This window comes from Belonocnema kinseyi, chromosome 4 (genome assembly GCF_010883055.1).
Source record: "Belonocnema kinseyi isolate 2016_QV_RU_SX_M_011 chromosome 4, B_treatae_v1, whole genome shotgun sequence".
Lineage (NCBI taxonomy): Eukaryota > Metazoa > Arthropoda > Insecta > Hymenoptera > Cynipidae > Belonocnema > Belonocnema kinseyi.
In genome coordinates this window covers 42,666,107-42,676,363 of record NC_046660.1, presented here as the reverse complement: position 1 = coordinate 42,676,363, position 10,257 = coordinate 42,666,107, and positions in this window count along the sequence as shown.

Genomic DNA, 10,257 nt, shown 5'->3' with positions numbered 1-10,257 from the left:
CCGAAGGGCCTATGACAAAGCCACCGAACGCGTCCTCGGGTTGCGGATAGAGGGTCCCTGTACCAAGGGTTTCTGTTGAATATGGTTACAAAAATAAATAGGAAGTCGCGGACAATTGTCCAGGGGTGGTCCCGAAGGAATTAACCTCCAAGCGGAGTTGTGAAAACCTTGCCGAAAGCTGAGTGGCACCTGGGTGAGGTGTCTAGAACGGTGACTCTGGGATACCGGGCAACCTCTCAGAGTACGCTGCCTTCACCTTGCATGCGGGGCTCTACACGGATGGACGAACCCCTTTCCCTAGCTTCTCGTGGGAACAACAATGACAACACCAAACATAGTTCTAGTAAGTACGGTTCAAAACAACAGAACGCGCAGGGCTCCCGACAATGGGTCGGCCAACAATGCCGACCACTCTAGAGCTGGGAGAGCCAATGAAAATGAATTCAATGCGATGGATCGACGGGATCTCGCGACCTTTGGGTGGACGGAGCAACTGAATCACGACTTTCTAGAGTGCTGGGATGCGAGTGTGGCCCGTGAACGGGGTTACATGGCACGCCTGCATGCTCTGTGGTGCGAGAAACACCCGGAGCTATCGCACTTTTCGCAGCAACATCTGCGAAATCATGCCGAATTATTCCGAAAAAGGGGCTATGTAACCGGAACGCCTACTCTACCACAGCTAGAACAAGCCGGCTACAGACAAAGAGAGGCGACACTAAGACCAATCGCGGGCAGGCATCCAATACAGGAAGAGCGATGCTTTATGAGCCGGAGAAACAACAACACCAAGGTTTCTCTCAAGCCTAAAGATCTGGCTGAAATGGATGACAAGCTTCGTGGACATTTTTCCGAAGAATCCGACCTCTGTGCTCTCAATTATTGTGTGCATAATGCAGCGAGAGCTTTGACCGATGCGAACCGTAAATCAAATTGACTACATCACATCTGGCAGGAATTTTACCGCCAAGGTTCGAAAGTTCGCGCGCGAACTCCGGACCCGTTATCACACACTTAACAAGTCAAAGCTGTTGACCATCAGGCAGCATATTGTTGAGAGAATACGTATACTATCTGACGCTAAGAGAAGTCTAGAGCGGAGGGAGAGGTGGGTCAGAGAAAATCAACAGTTTCTCTTTGACCCATCTCGACTCTTCCAAGACGCTCCAGTTACTGTCGACAACCCGCCCAAACCAGAGGAGGTCGAAGCATTTTGGAAAAAAGTCTACGAAGTGCAGCATAGACTGGACGAAGACTCAGAAAATATAAATAGCTTCAAGGAGCTGTGTGGTGCTCTCGTAACACCTGATCAAGAATGCCCACCCATCACTACCGAGGAGGTGAAAAAAGTATTAAGAGACATGAAGAACTATTCCGCGCCGGGACCAGTTTGCAATGAAAACCTTCTGGTGGAAGAAGTTTCCTTCAACCCATCAAGTCGATTCCGAAGTGGTTGGTGGAAGGGCGCACATTACTCTTGCCGAAAATCGGCAACTTAGCTGACCCGAAGAATTACAGGCCAATCACTTGTATGAACACACTGTATAAGATATTTACAGCTATCCTAAATGATAGGATTGTTCGGGAAATAGAACCTGTGTGGAAAGAAATGTATGAACAACGAGGCTCAAAAAAGGTTGTAGCGGGATGTCGGGAGAACCTGCTCATCGATAGATGTGTCTGCAAAGGTGCAGCATTCTACCAGCGTGACCTATTGATAGCCTGGATTGATTATCACAAAGCTTTCGATTCGACCTCCCATAGACTTATCATCTGTCTTTTGGAAAGCTTAAAGGTTCATCCGCAAATCGTTAGGTGCATAGAGAGATTGATGCCGCTTTGGAGAACCAGATTTACCAGCTCATCTGGAAAAAATCGTGTGACAACTAACAAGGTCACCTTTCAGAGAGGTGTCTTTCAGGGCGACACCATGAGCCCACTTCTCTTTTGCCTTACATTATTGCCACTATCTTTAGCACTTCGTCATTCCGACGGGTACCTGTGCAAAAAACCTGCAGATAGAAAGTACAAGGTCACTCATCTATTTTACATGGACGATCTTAAGATCTATGTTAAAATAAAGAGCAACTACATCTAGCTCTAGGGATTGTCGAACGATATAATAAGGAAAATGGAATGGAATTTGGGTTAGACAAATGCGCCAAGGTTTATGGCATCCCCGAAGATCCTGAGCTCGTTGAGAGAAGCGCTATACGACATCTTTGCGCTGGAGAGACTTATACATACCTAGGAATTCCACAGAGCCGCATTCAGGATGTTACATCTATAAAGGATACTCTCCGAAGCAGATATAAAACGTCGCATTCGGCAAATTTGGTTTTCCGAACTGTCGGCGAGGAACAAAGTATCTGCAACGAACATGCTTGCCGTCCCGGTAGTACTATATTCATTTGTAGTAGTTCCATGGACAAAGAACGAGCTCAGATCCCGTGATAGCGGAACACGATATCAACAGGATTATTTTGGGTACAGCACATAGAGTCGCAAATGGAAGAGACCCTCTCCTTAAAATGGTCCGGAATCACGAAGAGGTGGGCAAAGGATCGTTTCTGTACAAAGCAGCGGAGGAGGCTGCTGAAACAATTGGACTTAACTTCAGTATTAGGGGTGAGAAAAATGCATCAAATCTTATCTATCTCGATTACTCGCTCCTGAAAGCCCGGATTAAGAAAGTACAAGAAAAAAACTTTCGTAAACAGCTCCTCGATAAGAGGATGCACGGTATCTTCCACAGAAATGTGGAGGATCAGTCAATGTCGTGTGAGCTAACGTTTGCATTCCTTGAATCGCCCGGAGTGAAGTATGCTATGGAGGGTTTCATTTTTGCATGCCAAGACGGTGTCATTTCCACCTTAACATACCGTCGCCACATTTTGAGCCAAGACATTCCCGATAAGAGCTGCAGGGTGTGCCACGCAAACCCCAAGCATTTAGCTCATATACTGTCTAGTTTTCCAACTTATACGGGAATGACCTACATCCAACGGCACAATGCGGCACTAAAAGTGCTTTATTACTATCTCTGTCACTCTTACGGCATTAACCTTAATATCATTCCTATAAAAGCTCCTAGGGAAATCGAGTCAATTGTCGAGAATGGGAAGTGCCGCATATACTGGAACTTTATATTCTCGACAATTGTTTCTGTTGCACACTCGAGGCCAGACATGTTTCTTCTTGACTTCGAGAAGCGTACCATATTCGTTATCGAATTTTCGGCACCAGCTAACAAAAACATCATAGCCAAGGAGAATGAAAAGAAAGGCAGATATAGAGACCTTATAGACCTTATAGAGTTGCAACGATTGTATCCGGAATATTCTGTTAAAATAATTGTCCTTATCATCGGTGCTCTTGGAGGAGCCAAGCTTTCACTCGTTAATAGCCTGTCAAGCATTCCCTGCGTGTCAACAACATGCTAAACACTTGAGGGAAAAATGCAGAAGGCGGTAGTTCTTGGATTGCTCCGTGTTCTCAGGGTGCACGAAACTTTTGCCGGATCGTCGTATTGATTCCGTTACAGACTGTAACCACCTATCTCACGGTCGTGAGACGTGGTTGTGGCTGAAATTTTACCGCGATTTCGCTGGGAGCGAAACAGCTCAACTTGTAAATCCTATAAAATCCCTCAATTCTTGTGAAAAAGTTCTTTAAAATCCATCAAAATATTGGAAAAGCCTTGAAATTCTCGGAAATGTAACAAAATCCCTTGAAATCTTTTAAAATACTCTAAAATATTTCAAAACCATTAAAAAATATTTTAAAATGCACTAAAATTTTGAAAATTTTTTAGAAATATCAGGGTATGAATTGATACATTAAGTACACGATAATTAAGTAAGAACAGTTTGTATTAAGAAAAATGAAGAAGACACAAGATCGGGTGCCAAGGTAACACAAAAACAAAAAACAATCGTGGCACAGAGATTGTATCGTATTTAAATTCTAATTCTAACACTTCCCCTCGAAAAAAACTCTGCCAAATAAAAAAAACTTAAATTTTTGCTAATCCTAGCAGACGAATACATCTATCCTGCTTTGGTTTTGTTAACTCCTTAATCAAAATGTCAGCAGCCATATCCTCAGATGCTACCTGCTCCAAATGCACTTGATTTGATTCCACAACTTCGCGAACAAAATGATGTATAATATCGATATGTTTAGACCGAGCATGATAGACAGGATTAGTTGCTAGTTTCTGAGTACTGTAGTTATCAAGTTTTATCCTTATGCTTCCTTGGCTGCTTCACTCAAAGCCATATACTCGGCCTCGGTCGATGATAGAGCAACGGTACGTTGCTTTCTGGAGTCCCATGAAACTATCCCATTGTTGATCATAAAAGCATAGCCTGTGAAGGATCGCCTGTTGATACAGGGTCGCAGTCCTGCATTCCAAATCGATGAAGTACATCTTTAATCCAATGGATCGTAAATCCCTATTCAGGCGTTTGTACCAGACGCGTCGAGCTTGGTTTAGTCCATACAGGGCTTTCTTCATGAGGCATACCTTGTCACCACGTTCCAGTTCATTCAAAACGACTTTAGCTTTGTTACTTAACCCATCCTGGCTTTCTCCCTTGCTGATGATGTACGTAAGAACTTTTTCCAATCCACTTGGAACTTCCATAAATACTGTTTCTTCTAGGTTCCCTTTGAGATACGCCGTTTCTACATCATATTGTTGAATATGCATCTTTCTTTGAGTGGCGTAAGCTATTGTCGTTCGTATGGAACTCAAACGTGCGACTGGTGCATATGTCTCATGGCAATCTCTTCCATATTCCTGGGAGTATCCTTTGGCTATGATTATAGCTTTTCTTCTCACTAGAACACCATCCAAGCCATATTTATTTGTTAGAACAAAACGACTACCAATTACTTTGGATGATTCAGATCTGTCAATCATATTCCACATATCCTTCATTAAAATCGATTTTACCTCGTCAGCCATGGCCACCATCCATTCGTCGAAATCTTGACTGGTCAATGCTTGATTGAGAGGAATTTCAGTTGCGTTGAAGGATATTTCGAATAAATCATCCAGTCTAGCTGCATCCAGTTGTTTATTTTGTGTAAAACCATGAAAATCCTCATTTTCATAATCTAGTTGATCATCTCGAGCAAAACCACGAAAATCCACATTGTCCAATTCTTCATCACGATTAGTTGGCATCTCCTGCACGATCTCATTAAAATGATGATCCAATTTTCGATCACCACAAAAATCGATTTCGAAAAATTAATCCTCGTTTTCAACTTCGGTCACATTGTCCAATAAACTAGTCATTCCTCTAACAAGGTCTTCATTGGGATCGAAAATCTCGTTATTCTTAGTTGTTCGAATCTGAGATTCCTCTAAGAATGTTACGTACTTGGATATTACGACTTTCCTTTCGTTTGGTAATCAAACTCTATAAGCCTTCAATTCTGAGCTATATTCAACAAAGATACCTCTTCTTGATCGCGGATCTAGCTTGCCCTTGCATGGTGCTCTATTCATGACGAACACTTCATTTCCAAAACGTCTGAAATCAGCCGCATCCGGTGGTTCTCCAAACCAAGACTCGTAAGGCGTCTTTCCATTCAGTTTACTTGTCGGTGATCTGTTTCGAATGTAACTCGCCGTATTAACAGCTTCCGCCCAGAACGTTGCAGGCAATCCCGATTGTATCAAAAAACACCTCGCCATGTCCATCAATGTTCTGTTTTTCCGCTCAGAAACCCCATTTTGTTCTGGATTATTAGGAGCTGTTAGTCTTCGTAATATTCCGTGTTTCTGGAGCAAATCGTCAAAATCCTTATTGACATATTAGTTTCCATTGTCCGACTGTAAATATTTAATATTCTTACCTCGATGTGTGCTTATGAAAACTCTAAATTTGTCAAATTCATCCATTACTTGATTCTTGTGACTTATGAACTTAACCTCACACCACCTGGAAGAATCATCGATGAAAGTGACGAAATAGACTTTTTTCCAAGAGAAGCCACGCGCATTGGTCCACAAGCATCGGAATGTATTATCTCTCCAACACTCGTCACTCTTTGCAATATTTTAGGAAACGGAGGTCGAAACATCTTTCCCTGTAGGCAAATAGCACATTCAAAATCTTCATTTAGTCTATTTATGTTGACACCCTTAATGCGTTCAGTCCTGATGGCTTCACGAAGAGATTGAATATTTAAATGACCTATGCGGATATGCCAATATTCCAGAGAATTTTTCTTCGGTGTCCTAGTTTTGACAACCGTCTTAATAATTTGCTTACACTCTGCATCGCATGCCCCACTAAAAAGATATAGATTCTTTTCGCGATTTGCAGTGAGCAACACGTTTCCACAATTATCAACTATCTCGGCCTTGGTTTTACTGAAAATAACATCATATCCCTTATCAGTAATCTTTGCAACCGAGGCGAGATTCATTCGTAAGTCCGGAACGTATAAAGTGTCACTGAACTGTATAACTTTTTTCTTAGCATCTATTTTCGTTAATGCCGTCGCGGTTCTCTTCCCGAATATATCCGTGCTTGCATTGCTAGCCAGATTTAATTTTCCATATGCACCATCTTGACAAATTTTCGTAAAGGATTTGATACCATTACACATGTGGGATGTGCATCCACTGTCAACACACCGGGTATCACACTCCCCACTATGTCCGATTTTAAACAATTGCTCTTCCAAGTTCCAATAACACTTCAGACGTTCCTAGCAAACATACATATTCGACACTGTTTTCAGCCTCTTCTTTGAGCTTAATTTTTTCTAGTTTTTCGCCCGATGTCCGATCGTACCACACTTAAAATACTTCATGTTAAAATCATCCTTTTCTGTATTCTCGTGCCGATCTTGCCTATAATTCATATCTTTATGCCCCGACCTTTTCGCGACCATCGCGTTTTGTACCATCTTAGTATTCGTATCTTTACGCGCGACAAATTCTTCTCCGATTTTGATTCGAAGTGTTTCTAAAGTCGGTAATTAATCACGAGATGACATTGCACATCGAAAGTTATCAAAACTTTCTGGTAAACTTCGCAAAAACATGACTGTCAATAAATCGTTATTAATTTCGACTTCCAGCTCTGCCAACTTGTCCACCGTATCAAAGAAACTTCGAGAATGTTCTCGTGCACCATCTCCTTCAAACATTTTCAAGGACATTAAGTGATTTAACAGGGCGGCCTTCCGCGCTGGGCCCTTGGACTGGTATATAGCCTCCAACCTAGACCAAATTTCACGCGCGGATGTACAAGACTTTATTTGCTTAATCTCGGACGGATTCATTGCAAGCAAAATATCTGATTGTGCTTTCAAGTCGGCTTGTACCCATCTATCAACAGCTTCTTGTGATTGCACATTTCCTTCTGTCACCTCAGGCTTTACGACACTTCCTGAAACGTAACCCCACGCGTCATTTTTTATTAAAACTGCACGCATCTGTAGTTTCCAGGTATCACAATTGTCTTTGCTGAGTACTTCGAATTTTACCCCGGTTGCGTTCATCGTTGCGACACACTATAGCTCACGGTCTCGAAACGCCACAAACCTCGAAATTCACGACAGCCACCTGAGTTCGTGATACTAAAGTTAAATTTCGTTCTTTCCACTTATAATATCGCGACACGTTCTGGGTCCATAACCTTTTAGAAAGATCAGGGTACGAATTGAAAAATTAAGTACACGATAATTAAGTAATAACAGTTTGTATTAAGAGAAATCATGAAGACACAAGATCGGGTACCAAGGTAACACAAAAACAAAAAACAATCGTAGCACAGAGATTGTATTGTATTTAAATTCTAATTCTAATAAAAATTACTTGGAATTTTCAAAAAAAAAAGCTTAAATATTTCAGATCCCTTGAAATCCCCTGAAATTTTTCAATGCATTGGAAAATTCTTTGTGAATTTTAATCCCTTGAAATTTGTTAAAACTCTTTAAAATTCCTTTCAATTTTTAATAATACCCTAAAATCGATAATATCCTTTGAAATTCCTTCAAATTATTGAAAATTACTTGTTTTTTTCAAATATCATAAAATCTTTGAAATGTTTGGAAATCTCTCAATTATTTTGAATGAGTTCTTTGAAATCCATTAGAACATTATAAAATAATTGAAATCCTCGGAAGTCGAATGCAATTCCTTGGAGACTTTTAAAATAGGCTAAAATATTTCCAATCCTTTAAAATCTCCTGCAACTTTTTAAAGCTCTTTGAACATTTCTTGGATTTTTGCATTAAAACCATTAAAAAATCCTTTTAAACCTTTTGTAACTTTTTAAAGCTTTTCAACATTTCTGGACTTTTTCAAAGATAGCCTAAAATATTTCAATTCCTTTGAAATATGTTTAAACTTTTTAAATCTCTTGCAAATTCCTTAGAATTTTAACAAATCCCCCAAAATATTTTAAAATATTTTTTAACTTTTTAAAGCTTTTGAACATTTCTGGACATTTTCAAAGATACAATTACATATTTCCAATCCTTTAAAATCTCTTGCAACTTTTTAAATCTCTTGAAACTTCCTTAGAATTTTAACAAATATCCCAAAATATTTTAAATCCTTTGAAATATTTTGTAACTTTTAAAAGCTTTTAAGAATTTCTTGGAATTTTGAAAAATACCCTAAAATATTAAAAAATCCTTTGTAATATATTGTAACTTTTTAAAGCATTTGAAAATTTCTTGGAATTTTCAAAAATACCCTAAAACATTTCATATACTTTGAAATATTTTGTAACTTTTTAAAGCTCTTGAAAATTTCTTGGTTTGGTCATAAATACCCCAAAATATTTAAAATCCTTTAAAAGCTCTCGTAAAGTTTCAAAGCTCTTGAAAATTTCTTGGAATTCTTAAATATACCCTGAAATATTTCAGATCATTTGAAATATTTTGTGAGCTTTTAAAACTCTTGAAAATTTCTTAGAATTTTCGCCACATACCCCAAAATATTTTAAAACATTTGGAAAAATTTTGTAACTTCTTAAATCTATTGAAAATTTCTTCGAATTTTGAAAAATACCCTAAAATATTTCATACCTTTTGTAACTTTTTAAAGCTCTTGAAAATTTCTTGGAATGGTCAGAAATACCCTAAAATATTTCAAATCCTTTGAAATCACATTATTTTACTGCAATCGATTGAAAATCCTTTGATTACTTTTAAAATGCCCTAAAATATTTTAAACCCATTAAACTGTGTGTTTAAATGCTTTGAAATTTTAGAAAACTTTATTGAAATAATAATAAATTTATATATTAAATAAACTTTGAATCTTACTAGTTAACTTATGTTTATTGCATTCGCATGGTATCTTTTATTACAAATAATAATTCTGTCAGTTGAAAATACAATTCGTGATGTCGGTTAGGTGATTCGGAATATTCACAGCTCCCTTCGAAATTTAAAATATTTATTCGTCAGCGGTGTGTATTATACAAATCGATAGATGATTTGCTTTCTACTTTTTTCTTTAACGTTCCGATTTTATATTTTGGCCACGAATTTCCTCGTGGACAAGAAAAAAAGCATTTAGCATTTCGCAATGTATGTTTATATTTATTATTGCTATTATTATAATGTATGGATCATATTATATGCACATATACAGTGATGCCTATGCCTTGACATGTCGCACATTCTTACTCTACTAAATTATCTTAAATATCTATAATATATATATATATATAATCTTAAAAATTTCAATAAAACAATCATATGTACAATATCGGTAACGTCTTAAACTTCAACAAACTTAATAATCTTTGTAATTTTAGGAGATGAAGCGAATAAATTCTTGATTGCACCTCGCCAATATTTAAACGTTTTCCTTCCAAAGTTTAAACTAAATTTAAACTATTTTTTACACATTAATCCTGACGCAGCAAGAGTATTTCGCATAGTCACCACTTTTGCATCGCTTCTCAACGATCCCGATTCCAGAAGGGTGAAACTTAATTATTACAAATCGTTGTTTAAGTGAAAGGCTCATTTTGGCGTGAGCAATTAATACCGTATCGTGTTTTACAAAGTTTCGTAATAAGAACAAGGAATGAATTAGAAAATAATGATTTTATTTACATAGGATTGTACCACGTAAATTATAATGTTTACGTAATTAATTATTTAATTAATATTTCTGTAGTATTAGTAACCTTTTATGCATTGGATAAGCTATTGTAAACTTTATTATAATATCTATTTCTCTACCAAGTGATTCGTATCGAATAA